The sequence below is a fragment of the Triturus cristatus genome, chromosome 9, assembly GCF_964204655.1.
Source record: "Triturus cristatus chromosome 9, aTriCri1.1, whole genome shotgun sequence".
In the NCBI taxonomy this organism is placed as follows: Eukaryota; Metazoa; Chordata; class Amphibia; order Caudata; family Salamandridae; genus Triturus; species Triturus cristatus.
This window is the reverse complement of record NC_140592.1, coordinates 140,343,349-140,369,510: the sequence shown is the minus strand read 5'-3', so window position 1 is coordinate 140,369,510 and position 26,162 is coordinate 140,343,349. Positions and strand designations below refer to the sequence as shown.

The following is a 26,162-nucleotide window of genomic DNA, read 5'->3' as shown; positions in this document are numbered from 1 at the left end:
CCAATCAATAGTGCAACACCCACAACCCCCGAACACGAGCGAAAGCAGTACAGGGGCCTCGGCCCTCACGGCCTCCGCGCCGGCTGAGCCTCTTGTGCCGAACCCAACGTCGACTACAACGCTAGACGACCATGAGATAGGAAAGAAAGAGTCCACCAGAATGAATCGATTAACTAAGGATGAACGAGCAGGAATTGACAAGATAGTAGGGACGCTGGTGGAACGAAAAGAAAGTGAGGAGTATATAACAGACGTGTATAACTCGTACGCCGACAGCCGCAGACGACACTTCGTCGTACGGCTCTGTTATCACGCCCTGAATGCATATGAGGATAGGTACCACGATAAAGGCCCCGAAGGCTTAGCGGCCCTATATAGGAAGGTAGACATTGGGGAAGAAAGAGAGGGCGATGTAGCGAACCTCTTCACTCGTACACTCGAGGTCTACCGACACCTTAAAGAACATGGACAGACCACCAAAACAGAAACCCCCATAGCAACTAAGCCTCAGGGAGGAAGGTCCGATGCCATGATGCCCATTAAAGAAGCTGCCCCCTACTGGGTCCCCCCACGGGGTCAGGGAACACACGACGACATCAACCACCAAGATGCGAAGGGAAGGGTTGTATATAACTGGGTCTACCAGCCGTGGGACCGGCAAGATATTTTGACCTTTAGAAAGACTCTACCCGACTTGAGAAAGAACCCGACCGCCTTCTACACTGAATTGGGTACAGCCTTAGGCTCAACGATAATGACGTTAGCAGATATCGACTTGTTCTTTGGGCTATGCCTGCCGGCTGATGTGTGGAAACAAATCCGGAAAGTTGACCACGCTGAGCCGTTCGGATATACCTGGGTACAACTCGATACCATAGATAAACAGCGAGAACCAGGACAGAAACCCCCGAAGGCCATCTTAGAGCTCCCAGACAAGATTGTACTAAAACTGAAGACTCTAATCCCAGAAAGAAAGGTAGACTGGTCGATAGTGACGGCTTGCCGCCAGAAACCCCAGGAGGATGTGTCTGAATACTTCTCCCGATTCGAGACTGTGTTCTCCGATTACAGTGGCCAAGACATGACCACCGCAACCGGACATCATCTCTTTGTCCAGAATTATGTAAAGGGTCTGTCGCCAGAAGTTTCCCAGAAACTACAGACCAGCGAGAGTAGTTGGGCAGCCTCCAAACCCGCAGCAATTCTCCGGATGGCCCAGTACTACGAAAACCAGAAGAACGAGAACGATAGGGCATCAGAGAAGAAGAAAAAGGAATTAAAGGAGAGGGTGATGATAGCACAGTTGCAAGGGGTGACCATAGGAAGGGAACCCCCAAAAGAGAATTACCAACCAACCGCCCCTAGAAAGCTACCCCCTAGAGACCATACACCTACACCCTACAACGGACGGAGAGACTTAGATGGGAATCAATGTGCGTTCTGTAGAGGGTTCGGACACTGGAAGTCCCAGTGCCCGGCCCTTCTGGAAATGAACAAGAATAGGGACCCCAGAGACACAGCCTATGACCCCAGAAATAGAGGACAGGGACGAGGGCACACGAACAACACCATCAACGACAGGCCAGGCAGACCGAACACCTTTGATCGCCCCCGACAAAACCAGTATCAGCAGTCCGACTACGAGAGCACCCAGGACTTCGCATAGGACCGCCAGGGACAAGGGAGGGATCCAGTCGAACTCCGTGTTGACCAGCAAGGTCCTTACGTCACCGCTAAGGTCTTGGGCACAAAATCTCCATTCCTGGTAGATACTGGGGCGACACGTAGTGCGTTATCTAAACGACTGATTCCTAGGGCACCCTTGTCTGGCTCACACGTAACCTCAATAGGCTTTGACGGAACGCCCTCCACTAACCCCTTATCAGCACCAATCTCCTTTGACTTAGAAGATAACACCACTGACACGACCTTTCTGCTCTCCTCCAACACCCCCGATGCTATTATGGGGCTCGATTTGCTAAAACATTTTCGAGCCACCATCAGATGCTCCCCAGACGGAGTTCGAGTCATCCTACACGATAACCCAGATCTATCCAGACCCTGTCACACACGACGTATGCTCTCTATAACCGATGCTGATACGTCCCTACTCGACACATTACCTTCACATCTATGGGCTAAAACCGACTCAGATGTAGGGCGCATGGTGATCGACCCGGTACACATAACCGTCCGACCGGATGCAGTGCTCCCAAAGCTTCCACAGTATCGGATATCACCCGAAGGCGAGAAGGCATTGGTGGAAATCATCGAGTCCCTGGTCGAGGCAGGAGTGGTAGAAGAAGTAGTCAGTAATGTTTGCAACAGCCCTATCCTACCCATTGTAAAGAAGCAAGGCGAGGGGGATGAGAAAGCCTACCGTTTCATTGTTGACTTGCGAGAGGTTAACAAAGTAGTCATACCCCAGTACCCCGTAGTCTCAGACATCACCACCATCCTCACCCTGATTCCATCTACTGCCACCATCTTTACTGTTATTGACCTCAAGAACGCATTCTTTTCCATCCCCATCCACCCAGACAGCCGCTACCTGTTCGGCTTCACCTTAAAAGCCCGTTCGTACAGATTCTGCAGGGCACCCCAAGGCTACACTGAGAGTCCCAGTATTTACAGCCAAGCCCTCAAGAGACAACTGGATGCAGTCCAACTACCCGATGGAGTGGTGTTGATACAGTACGTCGATGACATTCTTTTGGCGGCCGACACCACTCCTCTTGCCGTCACAGCCACCATTCACCTCCTCCGCTTCCTTGCGGAGAACGGTCACAAGGTCTCCAGAAAGAAATTGCAATTCTGCCAGCCCCAGGTAACGTATCTAGGCCACCTACTATCCAAAGACGGGAGGAAACTTACCCCTGACCGAATTCAAACCATCCTAGAAACCCCCGTTCCCAAAACTCAGAAGCAAGTACGATCCCTAGTGGGCCTCACCTCCTTTTGTCGACAGTGGTTGCCAAACTTCAGTCTTACCATAAAACCTCTGCTTTCCCTGCTGGCTAAGGATGTCCCCTTCCCCCTCCCCTGGACACCTGAATGTCAATCCTCCTTCAAAGAATTACGAGACGCCCTCTGCTCGGCCCCAGTCCTAGGAACCCCAGACTACACTAAACCTTTCTCCCTCTACACCCACGAAAGGGAGGGGTGTGCGTTGTCTGTCCTAACCCAGTCCATAGGCCCTAAGCAACGCCCTTGTGCCTACTTCTCTGCCACTCTCGACCCCGTAGCCAGAGCTTTGCCCGCCTGTCTTCGAGCAGTAGCCGCCGCTGCTGTCTCTATCCGACAAAGTGAGGGGATCGTGCTCTCGAACCCCCTCACGGTATTGGTACCCCATGCTGTTGACACCCTCCTGAACCAAACCAAGACTCAACACCTGACTAGCGCACGACTGACCGGTTATGAACTGACTCTGCTTGCACCCCACATCACATTGAAACGATGCACCACTCTGAATCCAGCTACACTACTGCCTCTCCCTGACGCTGACCCCAATGCATCCCCTATACATGATTGCGTGACCCTCACCGACGAACAAACCAAGAGTAGGGTTGACCTCCGGGATACTGCCTTCCCGGACCCTGACGGAGAACTGTGGGTGGATGGCTCATGCATCAAGCTCCCCGATGGCACCACCTCGGCTGCCTATGCAGTCACCACAGCCCGAACAATTGTTGAGACAGCCCGCATCACACAGCGATCCGCACAGGCGGCGGAACTAATTGCTCTTACACGAGCTTGCATCCTGGCAGCAGGGACAACCGCAAACATTTACACAGACAGTCAGTATGCCTTCGGGGTAGTTCACCACTTTGGGCTCTTATGGAAAGAGAGGGGATTCTTGACTTCTCATGGCACACCCATCCTGCATGGAGATCTAGTCTCTGCCCTGACCGAAGCAGTCCTCCTCCCCACACGGTTAGCTGTGATCAAATGCCAGGCACACAAGAAGGTGACAGACATTATAGGACAGGGAAATGCACTAGCTGACATTACTGCCCGGACCACAGCCGAGAATAGGTCCACGACCCGTATGTACGTGACCAGGTCACAAACTGAGAAATGGAAGGATGCTAGGGAAACAATTAGGGATATCCAACTAGCCAGCACACCACACGAGTTAACTGAATGGGCCCGGGTGGGATTGAAGGACGATGACGGTTGCTGGCGAACCAAAGACTTGAACAAATGGTTGTTACCAGATTCATACTTGATCCCCATGCTGACCATGGCTCACTCCCCCGCACACATAGGGTCTGCCCCCATGATCGAACTCATCTCTAAAGTCTGGCACAACGACAAAATACCAGACTCGGCCAAACGTCTAGTCCAACAATGCCTAGTATGCCTCCAACACAACCCTGGGAAAGGAACTGCTGTACCCCGGGGAGGGTTTGGGGTCCCCAATCACCCCTTTGAAGTCCTACAAATGGACTATGTCCAGCTAGAAAGGTGCCAAGGTTTGAAGTATGTACTCGTCATTGTGTGTGCCTTCAGCAAGTGGGTGGAAGCCTACCCAACCCATGACAACACCGCTATGACTACCGCAAAGGTACTACTGAAGGAATTCTTCCCCCGATACGGCCTTTGTCGAATTTTGTGGAGCGACAATGGCCCCCACTTCGTAGCCGAAGTTATCCAACTCATCTTAAAAGGGTTGGGTGTAAAACAGAAGTTCCATGCGGTTTTCCATCCCCAATCTGCAGGCCTGGTTGAACGACACAATGCCACATTGAAGCTTAAGATAGCAAAAATAGTCGCCACCACAGGGCTAAGATGGCCAGACGCTCTCCCACTAGCCTTGCTATCAATGCGTTCCACCCCCACCAAACACCACTTAACCCCCTACGAGGTCGTCTTCGGGCGGCCCATGAACCTTTGGACTGCACCAAAACCAACATCCATCCACGACGTCCCGGACGTCCTTATGTCTGATTATCTGTACAATCTAACTAAAACGTTGTCTATCATCCATCAGCAGGTGCTGCACGCCATTCCCGATGTTTCCAGGGGCCCCGGGCACGACATTCAACCAGGTGACTTCGTCTTAGTGCGTAACTGCCAGCGCACCAAGAGTCTGGAGCCCCGGTGGACGGGCCCCCTGCAAGTCCTGATCACCACCCGAACAGCTCTTCGAGTGGAGGGGAAACGCAATTGGCTGCATGCACACCACTGCAAGAAGATATCACCGACCCTGACAACCACGGACAACGTCACCGCCCAAGAGGAACTCCTGAACAAAGACCGACCATCCCTGAGCCGCTGCCCGGATACAGAGACACTTGAATTGATTGAATATCCCGATCCCACTGTGCCATCCAAAGAAGGGTATAACTTGCGACGAAAGGAGAGAACTTCGGCTAAGCAGACCACAGGCTAAGTGGAAATCTCAGAGCGATAGCCTAGTCACTTCAAAGGCCACCAGGAGAGAAACTAAGCAAAGTCTGTGGTTCTGCCCGCTACCGAGTCTCTCGAAGGTGATGGAAGCGCCCGACATGAAGGTGATGGAAGCAACCGGACGTCCGAAGATCCCCTACAGAAACCCAAAGACTGACCGAATGCACAGCTTTAAGACTATAACACTTTTTATTACCCTTCTCTTTTGCCTTCTCCTCATGGTCACCTTCTGGATCATGGAGGAGAACACACCCGCTCATAAGACATTGCTGACCACCGTTCAACCTACCACCACGAAGGAGCACCATCTGATCTCACTTTCACCCCAACTCCGAGAAAGGCGTAAGGAGTTCTGGAATAACTCTTTTGTGCAGTTGCTCCACCAACACAATCTTGCCACCAACGCCACTAACTGCTGGATCTGTGGATTGCTACCGCATGCCACTGGGCACTCAATCCCTTTCATCCCTTCACCTTTTTCTGTCCATGGTTCCTGCCTCGCCTGGCTGATCCTTCTGCAGGAGAGCTACAAGGACAATGCCACTTCCGGCAGAACCATGTCACACTTCTACCATGGGTTCTGGATGAACAAAACTGGTAGAACTTCCGCCCTCTTCTGCCCTCTGAGATCGAACACTTCCTTTCACATGGACATCCCTGCCAAAGAACGAGTTGAAATGCAAGTGTTCAACAATCCAGCCAGACCCACCTTCTCTTACCTCCGAAAACGGACGGCCGCCACCCTAACAGTGGCCCTGTCCGTCATCAACATCACTGGATCTGTATGCCTCGAAGGCCTGGGGGCACAGCTGGTGGGCCACAGCTCCTGCCTCATCACCCGAACATTGGATTCAGTTGACCCACCCTCCTTTGTTGCCTCCCCGAATATGTACTTCGTCTGTGGTACTAAGGCCTACACCTGGCTCCCGAGAGGTTGGGGAGGCACTTGCTACATCGCCTTTGTCCTTCCTCCGACGTATGTGGCCCCAGCAAACCATCACCGACAGAAACGGGCCAAAGACATTGTACAGGCCGACTCCACCGGAGCACAGTTCATGGACGCAGTCAAAGGCCTTGTTCCACTCTGGGGCCCAATGGCAAACAGCCGTGCCATCCGCCACTTAACCCAGGCAGTCGAAACGGCAATGAACATTACGGCTGGCGCCCTCGCCAACAACACCGCCGAGCTCCAGGCCGTCCGCTTAGTGGCCCTTCAGAACCGCCTCGTTCTAGATGTGGTTCTGGCTGATCGTGGAGGAGCATGCCGCATCATTGGATCCAGCTGTTGTACCTACGTACCAGACAACTCACCCTCAGTCTACAAAGCAATTGAACACCTCCACAGACTGTCCACAGAGGTCCATCAAGAGCAAGAAGAATGGTCGCTGGGGAGTTGGTTTTGGGACGCTATTAAAAGTTGGGGATGGAGGCTGTTTTCATTTATCCTAATACCGATTGTGATACTATGTGGATGTTGCTTGGGGATTCAGTGTCTGCCACCTTTATGTTCGCTTTTTATGAACTGCATCTGCCCTAAGACTTTGAACTTTGAAACAGAGCGGATGAAAGCCCTTTATGAGGTGGAGGTCCGTAGTATTATGGGGATAAATCCGAACTAGACAAGCTGGCGAGATATGTTAAAAGGGAGGACTGTGGAAATTTAGCTTGCAAACTGAACATTATCTGCGCCATCTTGCCTCTCCCCAGCGCCACGCACAGCGAATGCACGGCCGCCATTTTAGGCCCCCCACTCTCTCCCCACTCATTGTCAATCGCCAGCGCGGTCCCCTTGGCGCTGCGAGCATCCCCCGCGCGCTGGCCACCCCCGCTCTCTCATACAGGCCATAAACCCTCTCTTTCTGCGCGACCCTGCTACGGAACCACTTCCGACCGACAACCCATACATGGTCATGCCTCTCCTTTGATAACCCCCTTCCTCTGCGCCCCATTGTCTGAACTGGTCCCAGGCCATCACCTAGCCCTGCGGATGCAGTTTATTGCCCCTACTGTAAGGGAAACACCCCACATCAAAGGGATTACAGTAGATCAAAGCCCCTACTCCCTGAGACCCGACCGGTCACACACCCCCCCAGGAATTGGCGGAATACCCTGCTGCGCAATAGCCATCTCCTACTGTGGGTGGGGTGGGAACTCCTACTGTATCTATGTGTGGGATCGGATCTGAACCGGGGCTTCAGGGGATATTCCCCCCGTACATCAAGGGAATCTCAAGAATGTACTATGTGTAATAAAGCAATAAACCAGTGTATAAGAGACCAGGTCTCAGAGATGCAGTTAGAGCACCTCGTGACGATACCTTGCTGTCTGATCTGATGTGTTCTGCTCCGACGGAATAAAACTTTGTTTACTGCCTTCCAGTCTCCGGCGCCTGCCTCTTTTATTGGTAAATTATCGAGTGGTATGAGAGGCGATTACCGCCGGGCAAATACTTGAAAGGTTATCGACTGAAACTGCCGCTACCATTTAACACCCGGCGATCTGTTACGTTCTGATGTCCCGAAATGGGCTAAATTTATTCACTGCTTGCTCATTGCAATTTCCAAGGGTGCTCGAATCCCCTCATCCTGGAAAGGGGCTGAGGTCGTACCCATCTTTAAAAAAGGGGCGAGGGAAGACCCAGCTAACTATAGACCCATAAGCCTGCTGGACATAACCCAAAAGGTGGTCGGTAAAGTATTGTTGCTTAGAATATCACAATGGATTAGTGATAATAACATCCTTTCCGACTACCAGGCAGGCTTTAGAGCAGGTACTGGCACAATAGAACAAGCATTTAGACTTCTCTTAATATATTGGAAGGTGGTGGTCATAGGCAAAGGCAGTCTTTATCTTGCGTTTATTGACCTGAAGACTGCCTTTGACCTCGTCCCTAGGCTGACTCTTTGGAGAGTGCTTGGTGACATGGGGTTACCCCATTATATTTTACGATTAATTGTAAGACTCCATGAAGACACTTTTGCTCAGATTAGATGGGGATCAGAAGGCGAGAAGACTAGTAGAATTCCGGTTGAGAGAGGGGTCCGTCAGGGATGTGTTCTTGCTCCCACCCTTTTTTCACTATATGTCAATGGAGTGGTCGAGCATCTGCTGAAAGATCCTTCAGATGAACCTTCCCTGGCGGGTGAGCGCATACCGACCCTCCTCTTTGCGGATGACACGCTCTTACTGTCTAAATCCCCGATGGGCCTCCAAAAATCGCTTAACAACTTCCAGCATTTTTGTGTACAAAGGGGCTTGATTATCAATACTGAAAAAACCAAGTTCCTGGTGATGAACCCCCCCCCCCCAAAAAAAATCTGTTTGTTCCCCACAATTGAACGCTATACCCTTGGGGAGGGTGGATGTATTCGACTACCTGGGAATCCGATTGTCACATAATATGCAGTGGGCTCCCCATCTAAGCAAAATGTTACTAGCACACAAGAGGGTAACAGGGGCACTTTTGAAAGAGCAGCGGGCTTGTGCATCTAGACCTATTGCCCCTGTCATTGAAATCTATGCTGCTAGGGGAGTCAGTTCTGCTCTCTATGGGGCCGAACTCTGGGGCTCATATAATATTAGTGAGTTAACAAGATCTGAGAGGAAGTTCTATAGAGCGATTATGTCACTTCCTCAGGGCACTCCAATGATCCCGTTGTTGTTAGATTTGGGTCGCCAACCCATTAGCGATCTAGCAAAACTTCGCCCACTACTCTTATGGGCCAGGTTGTGGAGGGTCCCTGAATTGGCAAAATATGCAAAGGGCCTTTCCGAAGTAATGTCATCCCCCGGGTGGCACAAGATAAAATGGCTGAGAGACTTGAAAGCCCTTTTATGTGATCTGGGTCTAAGTGAAGCCTGGGAGAATAGGTCTTCTCCTCCGAAAGCATTTTTGAAGAAATTATTTTGGAATTGGATCGCGACCCAGCGGAATACTAATAATGCCTTGGGCAGCCTCACGGAGGACTTCCTGAAATTCAAGGACTTACCATTCCGGGAACCATACCTAGATATCATCGAAAGACCCTTTGATAGGTCCCTCTACTTCAAATTTAGAACTTGTTCTCTTCCTCTTCGCGCGTTTACTTCCTCTTCGCGCGTTTACTTCTCGGTGGAAATCCAAAGATCAGACCACTGATCTTTGCACGTTCAGAGAAGAGACTGTGGCACACTTTCTATTTGAATGTAAGGAGTATGCTCACCCAAGAAGCAGATGGCTAAAGCATTTGTGTCGCTTGTTGGGAACCAGGCACCATGCTGAAGCATTGCGCATTTTAATGTCTGACTCCCGCCCTTTTTATGCTTGTGTTCTGTCAAAATTTTTATCATGGGCATGGGCCATAAGAAGTAAAAGGCTAAAAATACTTGTTTAATTCCTTTTAAATATGATGATGTATTTTTTTTTTTTACTGAAAAGGTATATTTTTAGATGAATTTATAATCAAATTTCTCTGTACATTTTTAAATTGTGATGCTTTTATGATAATTTTTATCGAAATAAAGCCTTTTTGACTTGACAGTCAAAAAATGTCCTTCAAGGCAACACAAATGGAGCAAAAACGAATAAATATTTTGCCACTTTAAGAAAAGTTCGTATTTCTTATTTTATTTTTGGCAACACAAAGCTAGAAATAAATAATGACAAATAATTTCTATGGAGGCAAATGTAAAATAAAGACCTTTTTGGTGGAAAGAAGGGAGGTTGCTGACTTCATGAATAACTGCGGTTCTTGCTTTCAAGTGCATGAAGCACTTATACTTCCAAAATGGCTATCTCGTCTAGTAGGTGCAGAATAATGTGCGCCTATGCATGCCTTTGTCGTCCCTTTTCTATATCTATGCTTACTGTACTGAACTGTACAGTACAGCTGCAGCTCCATCCGGGTAATTTTCCAGCCCAGGGCAGCAACGAAACGGCGGCAGCAGAGGCTACGCTACATCCGGGTACTCGCTGGTTACAGGTTAGTGCACCGAGTGGGTCCATGCTGGTGCTTCAGCCCGCGAGACGCTCTTCCGTAGTCACTAGCAGAGGAATGAGCGGCGACAGGCAGGGAAAGGCAGCGACGAATGGAAAGGGATCTTGAACGTTCAAATGCTGCCTAGCTGGGCCTCGTCGCTCGTCCCCCGGGGGTGAGAAGACACGGGCGGAAATGACATTCCAGTCAGTGCCGAGAGGCCAACCGCCATTTTCGCAGGCAGAGGGGAGGCCATGCGCAAGACAGGGCGTAGGGGAGGAAGGGTGCTTTAAGGCGGGGTAGAGCCCTGAGCAGGCAGAAGAGCGGGGGACTTTACTGCTGGAGGGCGGGCAGCCGCTGTCTCGACCGGGGCGGGTTGGGAACTGTGCTCCGTCAACCAGTATGGAGGGAAGAGGTGCGGCCGCTGACTCACCGGGGAAGATGAAACGCTCTGCCTTCGGGTATGGAGGAGAAGCTGCCGCCGAGGGGGAAACCTGCAGTTCAAGTTCAAGGGTTTCACGTAGCATAGCCGGATCCAGTGAGGGCAGTTCTGAGGGGGATGGTTTGGCATGCTGTCTAGTACCGTAGTACGTTATGTGCCGCCTGAATTTATAGTTTTCGCCATTCCTCCACGTTAGACGTTGGCATGTAGCCCTTTCAATTTTCTGAAGATTTTTTTTTCCTCTATCGTGATAGGCTACACCCTCGTAGGTAGCTATTCTACTCGATCATGACATTGACAATATCCCATCCTCCGTGCATGGAAGAATATTTGGCAGTCGATATCAACCCGATATTTGAATGCATGGACGTTTTGAAAAAGCATCGTAAAATAAACGTTTCGTAGTAATTTATGTATCCGATATTCCGAAAAGTCGCTCGACAATGGCTGTAGGCAATCTAAAATCACATTTCTTATTTATTGCTTCCATTCTCATTACTTTTTCCTATTTTATGTTGCTATTGCCTCACGCGCTAGAATAACGCCTCTTTTTTCCAAAAACGCACTCTGACCATGCTTCCGACTAGTGGTTGCTAATCATGATTGGCGGAAAATGAGACGCATTGGTGGCATTTGGGGAAAATCGGATCTTGTGAGCTTCCAGTTTACTCGCGATAAAAATCATTTTTTGTTGCCTTACATAGCAGGCCACGGCATTAAATGAGATCCCAAGGTCTACGTCCACGCCAACTTCCGCGTACTTCAATTTTAACATACTGGCTTTGCACCATTAACTGTACTTGCTAATTTGCGACCTGATTCGAATGAATTGCTAATTATGTTATATTTCCCAGCATGCATCTTCTCGACAAGCTCTCGTGTCTGTCATGTTGCCAACTTTACTGCCTCAGCCAGCCTTTCTGCCGCTCATTATTTTGTCTTCCATTCTGTTTTGCAATTTATGCTCCACATTCATCCAGATACCATATATGACGGTGAATTTCCCTTTTTATCTCTGACTAGTACTCATACTTTACAGTTTTGTTTAATTATTGGGCCGTTACTCTCCCTGCACCATGCCATTACGTCCACCCCTATTATAGTACTCGTTGCCCCTGAACATTGCTCCGGTAGTCTGCCCCCCCCCCCCTACCGTTACGGTTTGGTTCTAAGGTACCCCGGAAAAAAGAGCGCCGCAGCATTCAGTCACATTTATCCTATTTAGCAACCTCGGCTTTCTCTGAAACATGATTTACGCAAGCCCCACCCACGCGATGAAAGCCTATAGGGTCCCTTCATATTCTGCTTTTTGCCGAGTGGTTGTTCGGCCTGCCAATTTCGGATCGACGTCACTTCCGCCATCAGGTTTGCTGGAAGGGGAGACCTTGGCCTTGGGGGTTGGTATGCTGGAGGTGTGTCCCGGCCATCCGAGCCGACTGCGCGCCTCTGCTTTGCCTGTAATAGGCAGTATGCAGCAGTCTACCGCAGCCGACTGTCGGAAACCAGGCGAAGTAGGTAAGATGCAGCAGATTATCGTAGTTTTTTTTTAACCTCGTTTAGCTTGTCAAGAACTATAAATCTCTTTGGACGCATGTTATAAAAACACAAATATCCCTCTTTAAAAATGTAATCTCTGGGCCGTTCTTGACATAATCCTTTGTTTTCTCAGCAGGGATTCTACTCACGGAGGCAAGAGGGTTTATTTCAATCTTTGCAATCTTCTATTTGGCGTTTTTGAGGAAAACAGACTTGGTAAGAGCTCGAGTTGTAATTTCCACACCATTGCCTAATATATATTATTCATTAAACTGTCGGTTTATTAGTTTCTCTTATGACTTTTCAACCGGGACAATATTCTAGGTGAAAGCGCAAAACATTCAGAGCAAGGTTGGAAAATGTCTAAATAAATGCATTTGTATGACATATCTGTACAGTTGAATGAAAATAAGATTGTGGGACAAACTTTAGTAAAAAACAAAACCTCTGACTTCAAAAATACAAATTACCAACGTTTCTGTTACTAGTGATTTTTTTTCCCCCTCTCTTATTGTAAACATGATTCGACATTCGACTTGGGCCAACAAGTTATTCTAAAGTACTTAAAAAAAAAATCGTCCTTTTTTACAATCATCAAATCTTTCACTTAGAGTTAAGTTTAGAGACTCACTGACATTTTCCCGCGCCAAATAAGGTCTCCAATTACATTTACACATTCGAGGCATGTTATTATAAAATGTAAGTTGCACGTATTTCATATAAACCACCCGTTATAGGGAATGCTTGACTTACGGCAAAGGCTCAGTATTTTTGTTTACAGCCCTAACATCACGTGGGACTTGCAAGAGAACTTGGCAAGAGGCATAAAATGAGAACATATCTGGTGCTGCCTTCTACTTGGTATCACAGGGATGCATTGGAGGTAGTTGTTTTCCATAGGCATCTGGGTAACCTATTAGGGTTACACAGTCAATAGATATAGTTTCTTTTTCAGTAAACAGGATGTTGTCCTTTAACATCATAATGCTATTTTTGTTCTCATGGTAATTGCATCAGGGGCTAGTGCGGTGGAGGTAGGGCCATTCTACAAATTACTTCCTAAGCTAGGATCGTATTTATCACTGGCATGATATCGCTGATTCTTAAAGGAAACTATTAAAGCAGAACTTTCTTGCCTTTTTAATTTAATATTTTTTAATTCAGTCTCATAAAGTCGACTTGAGTAGATCTTGACCTGTTTAATATGAACCGTATTAAGTTATAAGAAACTAATTGCCTTGGTGGTTTATGCTGGCTAGTGATTTGTGGAAGACAGAATGCTAGATGGATACATCACCATATAAGAACTCCTACTACTTGCTAATTTGCATCCCCTTGCTTAGAAAACCTTAAAACGGTCCTGGTTTCCCTAGCTGCGGATGTGTATTAAACACCAGTACGTGGCACATTGTGTGCTTTCAGTCATGGCCTAATAATGTGGTAGACTGGTATTCATACAAAAGTTTCAATGTAAACCAATCAAATATTCTCGGAGAACCATCTTCGTATCTATATCTTTTATGCCAGCAGTGAGCGCATTGGCGAATCTTTCAGGTAACCCACCATTAGCTGTAAATGATCAGTAATTTGAGAGATCTCACACACTGAACAGTGATTGGGATAGAAGCTCCAGCTGGTCAAAGTGGTATAGAGGTTTCAACATCTTGGATATCTTTCACCACAGACTTCATCGCAGTGCTTAGTTTAAAGCAAAGGTCTGCTGGCTCAATAGCAACCGAGAGACGTGAAAGGACAGAGCTTAGTTATCGCTTCCATTGTCCTCTTCAGTATTACAAATCTTTTGAGGTAAAACAAAGTAATCACTAAAATCTTAAATATTTAATTTTTGGCTTCTAACACTGCGCTTCAGTTACACCTGCATTCTCTGTTACTTTACCTACAATATCAACAACTTCGGCTGCCATCATTGATCGGGGACCCATCACACCATGTCACATCAACAGTTTTTGCAACAACATTTTAATGCACATCTGCCCATTTGCACTCATGGGAGACTGAAACATTCTATCTGGAACAGGCACTACCACCAATGTGATAATGAAACAAGGTAATTAATTAATTAATACAGAAGGCAACACCAACTTGAGTCTAGAGTGGTTTAACTCTTCCACAAGACTGTCATCCTTGGTAATTATACATCATCCCTAAACTACTAGATGCTGAGTGCAGAAAGAATCATCTATTATCCCCCCACTCCTGGCAAACCTCAAGAATTATCCTAGTGGATGAACCTCTACAGCTACTGGCGGCTCCAGCCACATATCCCGGTAATCCGCCCATCTTTTCCATATTTTATGTTTACGTGGGCAGCCCCTGGCCACAAAAATAGGCTGTTCCAGCCCCATACAGAAATCTAGGCCGTTTTTCCATGCGGTCACCGATGGAGCTCGTGGTGCCTTCCATGCCCTAGCTATGTCCCGCTTTGCCAGTGTGAAGCCAAGTCGCATGAGGTGACTCTTGTAAATATTACCCCCAATGCCCTCTATGACATGTAGCAGCGCAAGCTGCGGCGTTCACGGAAGCTCCCATTCCAGGACCTCCGACAGACGGGTAAACACCCCCTTCTAAAACCGATCCAGGGAAAGGCAATGCCAGGTAGTATGTATAAATGTACCTTCCTCCTGGCCACATCACTCCGGGGAGGCGATCAAGCCCGCTCGGTACAATCGAACCCGGGTAAAGTAGACCCTATGCAGATATTTAAACTGTATGAGGCGCAGGTGCATCGCTATGGCCGCTTCCCTAGGAGCCGCCAGGGCCTCCTTCCAGTCCTCCTCTTCTAATGCACCCACATCTGTATCCCAGTCCCCCCACAGCTTCTGAAGCGTTGTGGAACAGTGTATAACTAGGGCTTGATAGATCTGGGAGATCTTCTTGGTCTCCAAGTCTCCCATAAAAACTCTCGCTTCCAGCGGACTTAACTCAGGGAGGGATGCCAGGCCTTCCAGACTAGGGGACAAGGCATGGCGAAATTGGAGATACCTATACAATTGTGACTGGGGCATAGAAAATTCCCTCTGTAGGTCCTGGAAAGACTTAAGTGTCGTGCCTCTGATAACATCCCCCAGGGTCGAGATGCCGATATCCTCCCATCCTCGGAAGCCCTGTAGGGCCGCCAGTTCTGGTAAGCGGCCATTGTTTCAAAGGGGGGTCTCCCCCAGTCAAGGTATTTCACCAACCCATGCGACGCAACGCCTGCCGCCATATCAGGAAAACCACCCGCGTGGCCGACGGCATCCTGCCGTGCAAGGGCGCCGAATACAGAATGGTGTGCAATGCATTGGACCCCATAAGCAGTCGTTCCAAAGCATACGCCGGATGCCTCCTATCGCCATACCACCACTCATTAAGGACAAGGAGATGCGAGGCCTGGTAATATGACAGGATATCCGAGGACGTGAGTCCTCCGCAGTAAGGGGATAGAAGGCATGTTCGAAGGGCCACGCACACTTTACCCCCCTCCCACAGAAACTGCCCCAGCATAGAGTTCACCAGCCGGAACCATCGAGGCGGGATCGGGTACGGGTGATTCTGTAGCTGGTAGAGCAGCCAAGGAAGCGCCACCATTTTAAAAATTGCTGATCTGCTATACAGCGTCAAAGACATACGAGACCAGGTCTTGACATCCGTGCGGACCCGCTCCCATACCGGTGCCAGTTTTCGTTCTCAGGAAACAGCCGGCACATCCAACAGAAACACTCCCAGATATTTCAGCCCTCCAGCAGCCAACTGGATTGTGTTCGCCCACGCGCCCAACGCAATGTGCACTTTTTGAGACCAAATCTTTTTTTGCTTTCACCAATGTTTGTTAAGATGGTGAGGGCCCAGCAGCACCCACACCGATAAGGTTTTACAAAAACCATGCCTATATTTAATTTAATTGTGGGTTTATATAGCGCTAGAATCGACTCCCGGAGGAGTATCTCTGCGCTTCGACCGCTGGGGAACCCGTCCTGGCTCACCCTGAGAGATGGTCCCTAATGGGTATCTCTAAGGTGCGACCAAGCATCCCCGGCGGTCTGGGGGGGCGTTGTGAAGATGAGGCAAGCTAATGCCCAGAGTTGCCGAGTGTGGTCCCTGACTGGAGTAGGCACCGAGGCGAGAATTATCGAGCCCGCTGACCCTGGTCCACGACCCTGCCGCGTCGGGAATCGAACCCTGGTCCCGGGCCGTCCTCTGCTTACGGGTCTGCCGCCTCTAACCAGTGAGCCACACCTCTCCACAGTCACGCATTGTCAAAACCAAAAGACTGACCTCCAATTTCAGACCTACTGGCTTTGACAATGCTGGTTTATTTTTGTTTTCCATAATTGTATTTAAACTGGTTACACTGATTAATATTTTTGGTAAATACTAGCATACATCAACATTTTACTAAATGATGCGGCAAAGATATGGTACCTGAAATCTTACAGTAGTTTATCAAAATGGTTTTTTCCTACTTGCATTTTATTGTGAACCTTTTATTCTGAAAGCAAAGAATCATCACTCTTGCTTTCAAGCTCCTGAAAATATTTGCATATAATCAGAGAGCATTCTGGGAGCATTATACATAGCCTCATATTACTAAACTTTGAAAACGTGTGCAATTTTATACTGGAACCACTGTCGGTAGCGCAGTCCGAACTTACAACATTTACTTGGAGCGCTCACCCTAATAATAAAAGGCATTCAATTAATGAACCATAAATACAAGTTTGAACAGCATTACCACATGGACACACATTACCTAAACTGTAGACAATGCCCTTCCATGATCTAAAATGTGGTACTGCAAACTGGCAGCCAAAGAGTTTTTGCTGCAGGGGGTTGGGCCTACTTACCCCAAGGACAAAATACACATTACAACTTGTTGCCCTTGACCCCAAACAATATGTCCTGGACGTCGGGCTATAGGATTCCACATCCATGTGAATGGGTTTGTCTAAGAAGAGCAAACAAGGGGTCATATCAGCAAGGCGGCGATAGAAAATTATCGCCGCTTTTGCGGCCGTTTTCAGCCGAAAAGCGGCGATTGCCTAATTAGCAAGGTCACGCTAACGTGTGAAACCTTGCATTAGCGCGCGAAATCTTAACGCCCAGCTTTGCATCTCTAATGAGATGCAAAGTGGGCGTTCCTGACCTAACATGACAGGAGAAATTTCGCTAACCCCTGTTATCGCTACTTTACTTATGCCTGCTTCAGGACTGACTTAGCCATGATATCCTATGGAAGGTGGATATCGTGGCTAAGTTTGTGAGACCCTATCCAAGAGATAACGCCACATTTTGTGAGATTATCGCTGGGTTTCCAGCGATAATCTCACGTTAGGCAGTTAGCGCTAGAATTTTTATCGCTTTTGAGATGAGCGTTGCTAATAGCATGCCATCTCAGCGATAAAAATCCACGTTAGCCGGCGATAATTATCCCAGCGCTAAGTGCACTTAGCGATAATTATCGCCGGTTGTTGCTGAAATAACCCATGGTGTTTATTGCAGAATCTTTGTTTTGGAGAAAAATCCTCATGTCATACACGGAATATGGTGTAGCCTGTTCTGAAATGCAAAATCCTCTTGGCATTTTAGAATGCTCTAGTAGGTAGTAAATAGAAAGAAAGATGTAATCTGCAGGTGCCTCTGTATAACTACTTTCTTTATACTTCAATAACAATTAGTCATTTTTTCCTTCCAATTAGTGATTATTTCTGCAACATATCAGCTTTCATCACCTTCAACGAAATGTGCCCAAATCAGTTTGATCGGCAGTGCTATAAAAAGGGTCGCTACTATTTTATGCTACCTTATATATGCGTTTTGCTCATGTACGAGAGTTCCAACTAAGAAGAAAACATTAAATATCTAAAACAAATGCCTATCGTTTTAAAATCTGCTTCTAGAGGTATTACTGCCTTAAAATACTTCTGTCTATAAAGAAAATTACTTTTTCACTATGGTAAATGATTATATTAGCAAGTTATAAATTTAGAGAGTAAACGTTCGTACTTAAACTTGTTGGGAGCCCAAGGTTAAATAAATATTGAAATAAAGAAAAACAGATTGCACATGCTTTTTCAGAGCTGTGCTTCATTAAAAAATTAGCCTGTCCTGGATTGATGGGTCTCTAAGGTGAAAAGCCTCCTTTTATGTGGTTTGAGTACAACCTAACATATTGAGACTGACAAATGTACAATCAAATTAAGAAACTTGCTGGCACCGTTTTTAATGCTATGTATTTAACATTTCGATAAGTGGGTCATTTGTTAATCTAGTGTAATAATTAACACCCTTTGGCTGTTTTTGATCTTCAAGATTGTAGTTTGTGATTCAGAATTGGTAAACTATCTATTTTTATACTACGCGTTTCTAATCAATGGTTTTACTTATTAGCAAGACTGTGTATCATTTGTTTTAAGTGCTCAGACCATCGCTATATGAAAAGTATCAAATATGTTGTCTTTTGGAAAGAGGAACAAAGGTCAAATTTTCTTTATGTCCACTGTCTAGACTGAGTTTTGTATAGGTCTGTACTTGATTCTTAAAATGTCTTTTTCGCTTTGCGTCTGTTAGGATTAATGTAATTTTCTCTATATGTGAATTTCCCATTGAAGGTATGGGCTGTAGGTAATGTTTGCAAACATTTTTGTTTTTCTGTACAGATCAGTCTGAAATTGTCATCCTGCTCTTTTCCTTCTTTGAAGACGTCAAAATTGGGTCTGTAAAGGGTTTTTGATTTCCTTTGTTTGGAATCTTTGCTCTGAGTCGTAAAAGAAGAGGTCTTTATACTTGTCGATGGATCTTTGGCATTTACATGAACGTCTGATTGAGAGAATGAAGCCGTACGGTTGATCTGATTTGTTTCTTGGTAAGACTTACTGGTTGGCCCAAGTGCAGAATCTCCTGGATTTGTGTGCTCAATGACTTTTTAAAAAAATTTATTTTATACTGGTAATCTGTTGCAATGATCCTACCTATCAACTTGTAGTTTTTGGTGGTGGATTCCGTCAGTTTTAATTTTTCCATGCCCTTTTTCATGGTTTATATATGATTGTGAAACAGTGATATTGTTTTTAGCCTTTTTCCCTCTAAAATGGGGAGACTGTTTTGGATACTTAGTGGATTGAGTAAAAAATCAAATATAATGTCTACTTATACAAAAGGGCAAGAATAATGATTTGAGCCCCCTGAGGGCCCTTTGGTACCAAACATGTAAAATTCTAAATTACTACCATATTTTTTCTTTGACTAGTGTGAAACCCTGTTATGTGATTTTCACAGAGCCCCCATTTTTATTTCCTAAAGTAATTTTTCTTTTTGTCAGTGATGGGTTTATTGGCATCTCTGGGTTTATTGGCATCTCTTTGCTCATTGAAGTCGGCGGTTACTTCTCTCTACTTTCATGCTTGTATTTGGATGATAAAAAGCATGTAGACTAATACATAATTAATACAGAGCAATATAAATCACAAATGAGATGGCTAAAATAACCGCAATAATAGTCCAGACTTTTTTTTTTTAATTCAAACCTGTTTTTGTTAAAAGTTAGATTACGTCAGACAACGGACCATTCCTATCTTTAATTGCAGTTTGAAGATCCCCAATGATAAGGGCAAGTTAACTCTTCCGAAAGTATATGTAGAAAAACAATTGTATGGTGTGATAGTTAATACTTTATTGGTCTTAGCAATAGTGCAAACAAACATTTGTGTAAAAATACAACTTGCAGAACAATGTTGAATGCATGGTTGATTCAGCAGAAATAAAATCGCAGGAACAGGGGGAAGCTCCAGCGTGTCCAACCCTTAAGGAAACATAGGAGCAAATGCATGATTGCCAAGGATAAATCGCTTCTGTGAAATCTGTACTGGAAGTTTGAAACCCGACCAAGCGAAATCTCTATGGTTAGTGCAGTTTTATTTTTTTCATTTAGCCATTAGTGTGATACAATACAGAACATAAAATAAAGACAAAATAAAAAAACACTTTAACACATGCATAGAATGAAACACCTAGTTGGGACATAGGTTAGATAAGGTCGATAGCAAGAAGAGTGATCAGGGAATTTAGGGAGGAAAAAGGAGAATAGAGACAACAAAAAATGTGAAATGTCGTGGAAAACAAAACCGGACTATTCCCATTGATCACTAGACCAGATCCTTTTGAATCTTAAGCACGGGTGAGGGCCACTAACCTCAAGTAAGGCTGATTCAGACTCTCACACCTGTCTGAGCAGTGCCCAGAACTCGTTAACTTTCAGGCAGGTAGGGTTTATCCAAACTCAAGCGATACCTGAACGGGCACATACAATGATAATAGAGGCTGATGGCCTCCTGTTTAAACCCAAGAAAAATGTGCTCATTTGTAAGCTAAAACTCACGGCCCAGATGCCCTGTGAGCTTTGAGAATACATCATTCCAGAATGATTTTAACAGCGGACAGTCTTAAACATGTGCTTTAAGTCTGCCGCAAAGGACTTACATTTTGGGCAGAACGACTCAGCAGAAGATCAAGATGTTGCCCGCTTAGATATATATAAGCTCGGACGTCTAATACAACATAAAGATTGTCCTATGTTGCTGCGATTTCAAACTGATTGAGGCTACTGCTCGAACTTTAGGTATCCAAGGCCTTCTGTATTTCTTCTGCTGTTACATCATTTTATAAGAAGCTGACTTAATTTTGCAGCTAGCTGCATACTGTCGTCATCAACTGATGCAATAAGGTTCGGATAAAATGTATTAAAAGAAAGTTTACAAGAATTCCAATATATACCTGGCAATATTTCAGATTAATATGGTATATCTGACCGGTTCTGTCCGTGTAAGAAATAATCCCTTACTTGTAGATTTAAAAGAAGAACTAGGCGGGAGCCCACACTCCTCATTTTATGTAGAGAATGAAAAGAAACCCCTGCCTGTCGTACAATTGACATAGTCTGTTGAAATCTATACGTTTCCAGGCTCTTCTGACCTAGTCCTGAAATATTTCAGGAAGTATTAGATTACCCCAAAAAACTGTGAAATAATGCAACAAGGGCAGTGAGTATTAATTACAGATCACATGCCGGTTCCTGGTTTTGTCCCTAACTGCCTTGAATCCAACCTGTTTGTAGTAATTAGGATCTGAAGTCTTGTAGAGAATAAATCTTATCGACGGTCCACAAGCTAGCTGATAAGGCAATGAGGATCAACCAGCTTCTAGCCTGTTAGCAAATTCTGAATTCGCCCGGCGAATGCAGCCCAGTCTTACAGCTTAAAATCTGGGAACTTAAAGCTCCCTTGTTTGTAAGACAATTTAATAAAGCTGAGGGCCCTTCTGGCACGTCTATACCCCCAGATAAAGCTGCCTATGACGCTTTCCAGATGCTCAAAAAAAGATCGTGGGACCCGAAGGGGAATTGAATTGAACAGATATAAAAACCTGTTCAGTACATTCATTTTGTTAACATTACACCTACCTAGGATGCTGAGGGTGATCCGGTGCCAACTGCGTAGCTTAATCGTAACTGATTTGAGAAGTAGCTCATGATTTATAGTAATTATATCCTCAACCTGACTACTAAGGCGGATACCTAAATATGTGGCAGTATCTTTAACTTTGGCAAAATATCAGGTTGGTACTTAAGGATTGTCTGAGTTTTAGCAAAATTTAGCTTGCACCCTGAGAAGGAGCCAAACAATTCTGCCTCTTCCATAATACAGGCGGTGGGTGCAGTTTTCACACGGGGCCTCAAAGGGTTTTAATATTTTCTCTCCTCCCTTAAGGCTCTGTATGGTTTAAAAAAATAATACTCAAGTTTTGCTAGAATTAGCCAAGTCCCATTTTTTTTCCGATGTAATCGAGAGTAGATAAAAGAGGAAAGCTCCTACTAGAAGTTTGTAGGGGTAACCGCTCCTTTGTTGTAAATGAAGATTGGATAAAGATATTCTAGCCTAATAAACTTACAGTTGTGGAAAGAGCAGTTCAACAATAGATTATATATTCACTTAATTTCTTACATTTAGATTATTAGCTGACCTAGAGATACTAGATAATCTCTGGTGTGACCATAAAATAATATCTTTTAACAGACATATCCCCAGTGGATACCTTGCATTGGAACCTGAAAATGGCTAAAGTACACTTAAGTGCAGCTAATAGTAGGGTGCATTGGAAAGTCTCAAACAAAGAAAAATTAAAGGAAGGCCTAAAAATGCTTTAAAAGATATAACTGTTCTGGGACTCAATTCACTTTCCAAATTTGAGCAAGGCATGTTGAAATTTGTGGCAAAAAGCCCAGTGCTGCAAGGTTTCACTCTGGTAAATAAGGGATCCCTTGCTTAGGGCCGTAGAGAGTGGAGTCTGAACAAATTGATCAAAAAGTCGCAAAGGTGGCAATTCTTACATTTTTCTAAGGAGAAAAGGATTAATTTCTGAAGGCGGACAAGGTGGAGAGCCACACACAAAAAACGGGCTGATAAAACCTAGATATATCTCCAGGAGGCTGTATCCCATAAAGGTTTTAGAAGCTGTTATCCATCTGGAACTAAGATTTGGAGACCATATGGTCTCTTTTCATGAAATATTGAATGTTGCCTATTGTATTAGGGATTTCTGAAGTATACTCATGACTGCGATTCTTTCCTATTTCTGTAAACATTTGTAATTAAACTATCCTTTTTTTACATACTACTGTGAGGACCTAATCTGTTCTGCAGCCAGTTTCATTGTCAATATTCTGTTCTACGCTTCTGTGGTTAACAACCACATAAACTGTAACTGTAACTTTGGAGTGCCGGGATACCGTTGTTTAAATACATACATAAAGGAGTTTACTTCATACTGCTATCAAAACTTTAAGAAATGTCATGAATAAACTTGCATACTTCACCACAAGATAAATGTGCACATCCTACCATATAAATATTGCTTCTCCTTTGCACATGGGTATTTATATAGAGTGGACTTCCAGCTAATAAAGCCTCACCAAATGTCATGTGCATATATGTATGCATAATTTCATCAAAAAACAATCTTTCAACCTTTGTCCTATTCCTCCTCTCTCTGACTCATCCCAAACCTTTCTGACTATGAACCCCCAAATATCCTTCTCCGCACCCCCCCCCTTTTTTTAGCCATATCATCCAACCAACGGGCACTCGCAACCACTACTTATAAAAACAACTTGCTGCTTCCCCTTTCAAATCTATTCCCATACTTCTATCGCTACTATAAATTCAATCAAAAACACAAACCTAACACAACGCACCAATCTACTAACCTCTAATGTTGGGTTTCGGAGTAGCATGCTACTCGCTGCAAACCACTTCAACGCTTCGTCATGAGTAGTAAGCGTTGTATAAATACAATTACAGTTCTGCAGTTAATCTTGTATGTTGTCGTGATATATGCTTATTTACATGGGCTTTATCGATTTTACCCCAACTGTGTTTGGTCTATCCTGACCGTAGACAGACCTACTCTGTGGTAAAAGCTCAGAATTGAAAATGCTAGAGCTTCTAAATAGAATTATAATTGAACTTTATTCCTTTACTTGGTGTCATGTTCTACTGATAAGATTTTTGGGGATAACCCACGATAACCTAACGAATAATGGTCTAGAAGGATGCTCGTTAGCTCCGGTATTATTTTCTTTGTGTGTTTGATCTACCTGTTGCTTTGAATAAAATGGGAGGGGATGATCCGAAGTTAGGCCGTCTCAATCTATCCTCGCTTTTGTATGCCAACCATATTGTGATCTTGGACCTTAATTATAAAGGTGTACAGAAAGGGTTGGATTGCCCGCAAAGTTGTTCTGATGGGCATACCTGGACATTGGTAGGAGAGGTCACTCTCACCAATGATGTCACACGATACCCTTGCTCTATGCAGTATAGGGTAGACCAACCTTACTCATTGAGCATACTATACATCACCTTGAAAGGGGAAGAGTACAATCATGTTTTTATCTAAAACTATCTGCAGTACTCCTATGTTCAATGAGCACAAGATCAACGGTACTCTAGTCATCTGACGTTATCAAACTACGCTCCCAAAATAATGGAGGTCCTGAGAGGGGAACACTTTATGGTTCTTTAAAACAGACTGATTACGTGACTGCTTCCATTAGCCACGTGACGTGAAGAGGATACGTTGTATTGGAAGACTGAGACACTATGCTCCCAACATGGCGGGGAGTCCTGAGAGGTGAATACTCTCCAGTTCTCTAAGACAGATTTCAGTCATGTGACCCCTTCCAATTGTCACGTGACTGGAAGAGGAGACTGCGTATAGGGAGACCGGGGTAGCCCGGCACCTTCGCGGCATACAGAGAGACCGCGTCTGAACGGCGGCCTTACCTTGATGAAGTAAGAGGGGTTGGTGTCGGTTGTCCGCACTCTTAGCAGTGTGTGGATGGAGATTCCAGCATATGGATAGGGGGTTAATGTGACATTCTAAACTCAATGGGACTACATTTGGCACACTCATTTTGATTACTGCTGAAACGCGGTAAGACCCAACAGTACCCACAGTTTTCCGATGGGCTGCAGCTCACACATTGGGCATGTGATGGAAGAGACGCCCTCCCTCCCACGCCTTTTCGAGTTTCAACAACTGTGAAACTCGGTACGGTGATACAGTTCCAACTTTTGTGATGATGTAACCGCTTTGGGTGACTGATTTGGTGGTTATGTCCTAGTAATGATTTCCAATGCTAAAAACGATAATTATGAAGAATAATGATGAATTAAATCATGTGTATGTTTAATTACTGATACACGGCAGACCAAGGAAAACTTATAGATTCAATTTCAATGGGTTTAGCTGTAAACTCGCTAACAAGCTCTCTAGTGGCACAGTCATATGTTTTTATATATGCACATATATATATATAATCACCTTTTTGCACAAATCTTTTTTTTCCACTTGACTATTTTTCCACCCAAAGGTTTTTCTGAAGTGTGAGAACAGAGTTTGTGGGAAAACACGGTCATTCCTCGAGCTGCTGAAATAAAGGTAGGAAAGGAGGGTATTTTATAGGAGATTTTGAGGTCATGACGAATGTGGGAAAAGACACTAAACCAGCAGAAACATGCCGACTTGCATGCAGGGTGAACGGTTTATATTCAACCCCACCACCACCACCCTCCATTTCAAGCATGAATCCTGTCCAGGAAATCCGCGAATAAAAAATGGTAGCAGATATTCCTGAGCTAGTTTGAGAGTCTTATTATCTGCACATATTATTTCCTTTCCTTTATCCCTACTCTTCTTTATGTATGTATTGTTTTTCTCCCCTCCCTATTGCTCCACCCCAGGTGTTGGTCTGCGCAGGCGTGTTTAGCAGCCCAACGAAGAAGCATGCCACAATTTAGTGGGTGAGGGCAGTTTTTCAAACATATTAACTTTGCCACTTGACTCTTGGAGCCAGACATTGTTTACTCCTACTTCTTTTTGTGTGTTGTTGGATTACTTGAAATTTAACATTAACCCCTTCAGCGCGGCGCGGATTTCCGCGCCGCGCTGAAGATTCCGTGTGCGGGCGGGGCCATGACGGAGCGGTTCCGTCATGCGCACAGCGCAACCGACGCACGTGACGGAACCGCTCCGTCACAAGCGTCGAACGGGTTAAAAAGAGTAATCACTTTCAAACAAGAGGGGCATGGAAAGAACAGGAAATACACGTGTTTTTTAGGAAGTGATGAATTGATAGTGGTGAATACGTGAAATGTCTCCAAATTGACAATCAATGGAATTGTTTATCAGTTCGATCAAAAGAAAATCCCATAAATGTAAAAGTTTGAATCTTAGTGGTTGTCTGTTCAGCATTTAATATGATC

General features: G+C 45.4%; 1 protein-coding gene across 25 annotated transcripts in view; it reads left to right on the top strand.

Moving 5' to 3' along the window:
- Positions 1 to 10,271: 10,271 nt before the first annotated feature.
- The window catches only part of LOC146797530 (uncharacterized), a 64,011-nt gene continuing 48,120 nt past the window's right edge, over positions 10,272 to 26,162 (top strand). For 5 of the 25 annotated variants that reach the window (XR_014968493.1, XR_014968492.1, XR_014968497.1 and 2 more), the window contains exons 1-3: positions 10,272 to 10,373; positions 12,479 to 12,561; positions 19,002 to 19,207. The gene's annotated coding sequence lies outside the window, so the exon portion shown is untranslated. The other 20 variants (XR_014968499.1, XM_085624563.1, XR_014968494.1 and 17 more) reach the window with 18 other exon arrangements.